Consider the following 7040-nt stretch of genomic DNA (forward strand, 5'->3'; position numbering starts at 1 on the left):
TTGTTTAAAAAAATGAGGTAAGAAATTTCTACCTGACAAAGTAAAATTGACACATGAACCAAATCCAGGTTTTCTCTGGCCACTGATGCCACCATTATTGCTCTAGGTTGGAGTGTTTCGTGTGTTTGCTTTGAATGTGTTTTCAGAGTCCTTATTGCCATTCTAGCTGGCCCTGGGGATGGCCAAGGAGAAATGGATGGGGATCAGTGCTTGGTCTCTGTCCCCACTCGTCTCAACTTGCTGTCCTATGCGTTCCTCATGCCCGCTGGCATGGGGCCTGCCTCTGGCTCCGGGGGTGTTCACAGCCTGGCTCTAACAGCTGGGGGAGGTGGTAATGGGGCTATGCAGGTATGGCAGGCTGCTGGGGGCTGAGTGCACTCCTACGGAGACAGGGAAGCTGAAGACGAAGTGGGATGTGGGAGTGGGGGTGGCCTTGCCTCGCTCGCGCAGGGGGCCGGAAGGGCTGGCAGCTTCCATGGCGCAGGATGTGGCCAGCACCTGGGATTCGAACTGCAACAGCTGCCCCATGAAGCTGAAGTTGAGCGAGATAATGCTCCGGCGTTGTTTCACAAACTCAAAGGCTTCTTCCAGCCTCACCCGCTTCTTCATCATCAGGTAGGCCAGGCAGATGGTGGCCGAGCGGGAGATGCCAGCCTGGCAGTGCACCAGCACCCGCCCGCGGCAATCCTTCACCGCATCGATGTACTCGATGGCTTCCATGAACCAGGAGCTGATGTCCGCTTTGTGGTTATCCTCCACTGGGATGCACTTGTATTGGTAGTGACCTTCGAAGTGGTTCGGGCAGTCCGAGGAGACATTCAACAGGGCAGTGATCCCCAGGGCGTCCAGCATGTCTCTCCGGGCAGCATGGTAGGCACTGCCGAGGTAGAGGAAGGGGAGGATCTCCACAGGACCCCTCTGGTCATGCAGGGGTGTCCCACAGGAGCCACAGCCCAGGTCCAAGGACTCCATGGCACTGGGGGGTACAGGAGGTGGGATGGCTGCCAGAGCCTTGGTTTTGGAACAAAAATTCTGGATACTCGGAGGAAAACCTCTCATAGCCACCTTTCAGCAGACAGATGTCGGTGCGCTTGGCGTTGAGGCGCAGCGCCTGCACCACCAGCGACACCATGCTGTCCTCGTGGAGGCTAGGCAAGCTGCGCTCGTCATAGACGATCATGGCCGAGTAGAGGCCGGAGCGCAGGCGGGCGCGCACCTCCTCTTTGGCGGGCAGGATCTGCTCCAGGCTCACCGAGCCCTTAGCCTCATCTCTTGACTCCCTAATTTTAACTTGCAACTTCTACTGCTTCTCTACCCATCTCAAATACTTCTTTAAGTATACTTTTCCTTTCCCTGTTCAATCTGGAAGGTTTTTACTGCGTTTCCAAGTCTCATCTTGAGTGTTCAGTAAAACTCACATTTATAGTAGAAGACCTTCATGTCTGTAATTCGACTCACATTCTCTTATAACTTATTACCATCCTGATGACTCCACTCGTGAATAAACATATCAGGTGATGCTGAAATTAGTTGTATGCACAGTTTTTTTCTCTTCCAGACTTTGAATATTTAGAGAGTCTCTACACATTCTCATATTCTACATCTTCATGTTGCTAGCATCTAACAGAATCTTTCACACATTGAATGAATGACTATCTGCCCACTCCATGTTACAATTAAAATCCACCATTGAAAATTGACTGATATTGAACACTTTATGGAAAAGGAAGTTATATATTATTCCATATAGTCGGGTCTCTCCCCTTCAGTGCTGGAATGAAAGTAGATTTGTGAGGTGAAAAGCAATTCAATTAACAAAACAATTTCAAGTAACCAAGCAATTCAAATAACAAAAATAAGTCACGAACAAAATGTTTGAGACACTCCTTCCATCTGAAAAATAGTCACATCTGTTCTCACATTGAGACAATTTCCTTGCATGGAGATACTTAGCGAGTCAAAACTCATGTAAGTGTGACTTGGCTTCATGATTTTTCTCTTTGTAAGGAGATTAAAAAAAGAAATGGTCAGAAGAAACACTGAATGTATTCCATTACCTTTTTGAGTCATACATTTTCTCGTGGTGGTTTGCTTGGGACTGAAATGGATATATACTACAGCTGACGAAATTCCCTGGAATATGTAGAGCAGAAATGTACCAGTTATCTTATAATTAAGGTTAAAACTTGGCCCCTTGTGTGTTGCCTTCTAAGTGAACTGATCTCTGCCCATTGGCTGTACACACACTTTAAATGATAGTTCTTGAGGCAGCCTGTGCATTAGCTCAGCCTGTTCTTCATTTCCAAGCTATTATTTCTTGGTGTCTTCTGGGTTAAATTAAGCCTGGTGTCTACTACTCCTGAGGTAAGTTAACTTTATGGATCATGAGTTTTCTTCCAGGCATGCTGCCAGAGGTGTCATGGATAAAGGATGAAGGGCTGTAAATGAAGATGGGTGTGCGGGCGGGAAGGAGCACATCTAAGTTTCTGGCTGATGCAAGTTCAGGATTTTTAAGGACATGAGTCATTCTATGTCTCTTAAAGGGTAACCTATAAACATAAGAGTCGTTGGTGAATAGATAGGAGTGGAACTGAAGGATGGAACTCATGAATAACCAGCCATAATTTATTTTCCCAGAATAAGGTCAGCATGATTTCACAGCAGTTCTAAGTAAATGTATTCCTTAAGAATCTGAAGGAAGGTGGTTCCCAGTGGTAGAGAATCAGTGTATTAGAACTTGGCAGCTTAATTATGAATATTTTCTTATTACAGCCATATGTTTCTTGTGTATTCTTTTGAATCATATACAGGAGAAATGAAAGGGCTCACAATGAAAAACTTGTCTACCGAGAATTGGAGGTAGCCATGTAACAAATTCTATCCTCTCTGACCTCCAAACCAAACTCTTTGCACCACACTTTTAATCTTTACTTGGCTAGAAGGTACTTATCCCTCAAGTTGTGTACTGTGGTTTCAGTGTTAATCTCATGTCTGGAGGCACTGTGTCATTGGCCACAAAACCCAGTGGATTATTAATTACATCAGTGCCCAGCTTATTGGCTTCTCCATCCTGTGTTGGTGAAGGTTCGAGGCATTCTTTTAGGTGAGGCTGAAGGGGGTGGCAAGTCTTGTAGATGAAGCATACGTTAATAATGCTTGATGGTCCTTTTTAATCCAACTACAGAGCTCTATGTTTAATTCTTTCTTTGTAATTAAATCATGTGTGAAACTTAAATGACCTCCATTGGGGGTTCTCAGATTAAGCTAAATTCTGATGTGCTTATTCTGAATTATATGTTGGACATTACTATTTTTTCTTACATTTCTTTTAATACATGATGTTTAACCACATCCAGGGGGTAATCATTGCTTTTTTTATCCTGTTACATTGTTAAATGTCCTCTCATATCCTATAGCATTTTGTTGATGAACAAAAATTGAGAAAAGATGTAAAATGACTGTGTTTGTAACTGAAAAATTTTAAGGTCATAATTTATTAACTTTTGGCTCTCATAAGAAATGAAAACCGAACTGGAAATTTGATTCAATAAATATATATAAGTGCTATAAAGAAAGATACAAAGCCAAGTCATTAAAAAAACTTTATTGTTACTATAGAGGTGATGTGCAGAGGGATTACATTAATGTAAGTCAGGTAGTGAGTACATTTCCTTTCCCGCAGTGTTATAAGTTCCCTCATTCTCTCCGAGTCCCTCCCTCCCATCTCCACCCATGAGTTGTATAGTTCACATCCATCAAAGTCCAGTGAGTGAACTCCATGGCTGCGCTTTTCACTCATTTTTCCTCAAGTTCTGTGCCCTCCTCAATCACATGCATACTTAAATGAACTTAAAGCTATGGAAACCAAAGACTTCTTTTTCTTCTTTTTTAGTCTTTAATTTTTTGATGATTCAGTCTCTCTTTAAGGAATGGAAATATTTCCAGTGAGGATAAAATATGTCCATAAATAATCAAACTTTTGTATGCATGCTGCCATGTTTGCTAAGAAAGGTTCTGTGGATTGAAAAAACAGATAATTATAGTATTCTAAAGAGGACTGAATGTGCTAAGGACAGGTAGTAGTTGAAAGCAATGAATAGACAGAAAATAAAACACCAAGTTATGGCTAGAGTCTAGAATAAGAATGGTGAGACATAAAATTGGAAAGGGAATGGCTTAATAGTTGAAGAATTATCTTTTATATTCAGTCATATATTTGTCTGTCAAGATACACAGACTTCTTTTAATTTGTTTTCATTTTCTCTATCTCCATCTTCTCTTTTTTTTGTAAATTAATCATAGTATTGCCATTGTAAGAATACCTTCTGTTGGTAGGTCATCTTTTATGTCAATGGAGGTAGGGTGGCCAGGCATTGGATCACTGCCATTTGAAATGCAAAATTATTGTTATCCTCTTCAGGTGACTATCATGTAAATTGCGTGGAGCTAGGAGAAGCTTTAGCTTTCATCAGTTGTTTTGTATTTGACATTTGTTTTTATTTGAGAAGAACAACAAATTCTATTCTTTATAGATGACAAAAAAAGAGAACAATGATTTGAAAATATCAGCATTAGTTGGATGATAGTGATGGTTGAGAAATTTTTTATTGGTCTATAGGAAGTCCTGACTGTAGTACTTATGCTCTGTAGATGACAAACTTAATGGAATTCTAAAAATAAATAGTGTTTTTTTTTCAAGTGGGAGATTACACAAAATGCCCTAGAAACATCCATTACAATCTTGGACCTTTGATTTGTTAATTTCAAGAGTTCCCAAGAATCAACGTGCCATTCAAAATTCCAGACAACTCAAGTGTGGAAAAATTTTTATACAAACAGATGGGTCATGAGAAATGCACTTCCAATGGAACTGATTTGTGTCCACTTAGTTCTCTATAGTTCTTAATATAAATACAATAGCTCAAAACCTAGATTTAATTTTTTTAAGCCAAAAAAAGTTCTCAGGATAGAGCCAAGGATTTAGTAGTATAATTATTACAAATGAGGAAAGAAAGTTAGAGGAGTGACTGTCAAAAGGAACTAAACAAGAGATTATTATTACATATCAAACATTTATATCATAAAGCACATTGTTACTTTTTCCTCTCTCAGCTTTTTATCTAGGAACTTAAATTTTCAATACAATAATTATGTTAGAGTTTATTTCAGAGTACGGTGGGGGTTGGTTGGTGAAGAAGGGCTTCAGTTAGTGGAAAAATGTAGAGGAAACACATCTGAGTGACTGAACTAGTTACTCAAAATTCCATAATAATCAGCTCAACCAACTGGTTTATTTCATACACAAGCTTCCTAGTTTCTCTATATTTCTATTGAAGAATACAATTATACATGTCTTTCCTTGCGAATTTGCAAAGATACTTAAGGAATATGTAGGGTAATTTTCTCACAAAAGTAAGAAAATCTAGGCATAATAAAACCATTTCACCAGTAAGAATGCTTGTCTATAATACATTCAAGTTCTTTACATCAAATTTACTAATAGTTTTCTCTAACTTCTGAAAACTGACTTTTTCTATGCCCCAAAGTTCCAGGAATCCAAAACATAAAAGAATCATGACACTGCAAGTATATTATTCAAGTTGTTCTATTTAGCAGAGATTTAGAGTCTTCTTTCAGGCTTCTCCTGAAGCTAAGTTGTCTTTAACATAATCATGCTTTCAAAAGAAGGATAAATGCTCAGAAAAATTTGCATCTTTTATATGCTTAGAGTACAAAAAATACATTTTTCCAGAGATATGTTTTTTATATATCATTATATGTTGCTATATAATTTTTTAAAGTAAATTTTTCTTTACTCTTTATTCTCTGGGTTTTAACATTAATAAGTGTTCATTTAAGATCTTCTCCATAATTAGGAGGCTGAACTTTTCAACAATGAATATGACTACCAACATATGATGCATTTCTTGAAGTTTCTCTCATGCTGAAGTTTGAGATTTACCTCATATCCTTTATTTGTTTAAATAATTGGATAAATAGAATGCCTAGTGATTGTTGGTATCATTATTTATGATACTTATGCCAAATTAATCGTGCAGGTATGGAGATAATGAACATTAAAAGTGTATAAATGGAAATTGTAGTTATAAATAAAGCAGATCGCTGTGAATTGTTGGGAGACAGATAGAATGGACCATGAATGGTGAATAATACTGCAATTCTTTTTTCTTTACTTCTGTTGGAATCATTTAACAAAAGTGTTTCATAAAAAAATTTCCCACCACAGAATCAAGATGCTAATGTCATACCTCATTGATTGCTAGTATATTCAGTGACATTTTATAATGTACATCTGTCAGCCAGAGATATAAATGAATGAGGTGAACCATACAATTTACCCTCAGGAAGTTCCATTAGAGCCCCGAAAGTATAATATTTATGAGGTCAGAATCAATTAATCAGATAGCTGTATTTGCTTTTTAGCACAGCAGGCTCTCTGCTCTATCAAACTGTTGCATTTGAAAATCTTTCCTCTTTGGCAAAAGACTGAGTTTGTATGTGCTACATAAAAGCTATTTTGTAAATCAATTACTATAGTAACACAGGATGTATTCAGCCATCATTTGTGCCCTAAGTGGAGAGAATGCAAAATATATTCTTATCCAAATGTTTTATCTCAGCAGGAGCCCTAAATACTCTTTATGAGCTCTGGTGGTCTTACCTATCCCACAGTTCATGGAATGCAAAGGCAATTATGAAAGAAATACAGGCTCATGCGTATTCAGCATGGTTATTCAAACATTGGCCACTGAAGAAACTGAAGGAGGGGGTGGCAGAAGCAGAACACATGGTTATGGCTGTAAGAGATAGTCCAAATGCTTCCTGAGCAGAAATGGAAAAGAACTGCATGCATTCTGCAGTGGAATGGCTAGGATTTGTATAGAGAGGGATATGTACAGTTACCCTCCAGAATATAATGTATGATAGGGCTGTGTGACTTTCCTGAGATGCTCTCCCTTCTGCCCAGAAAGCCATCTCAGAGCAGTTTTAAAAATAGATGATGACTGAGAAGAATTCAT

At 38.8% G+C, this 7040-nt stretch overlaps 1 pseudogene; it reads right to left on the reverse strand.

The window, feature by feature from the left end:
- Positions 1 to 248: 248 nt before the first annotated feature.
- LOC150048333 (dual specificity protein phosphatase 4 pseudogene) lies at positions 249 to 1067 on the reverse strand (annotated as a pseudogene).
- Between the last annotated feature and the right edge of the window lie 5973 nt (positions 1068 to 7040).

The sequence above is a fragment of the Megascapheus bottae genome, chromosome 22 (genome assembly GCF_031878675.1).
Source record: "Megascapheus bottae isolate mThoBot1 chromosome 22, mThoBot2.hap1, whole genome shotgun sequence".
Taxonomy (NCBI): Eukaryota; Metazoa; Chordata; class Mammalia; order Rodentia; family Geomyidae; genus Megascapheus; species Megascapheus bottae.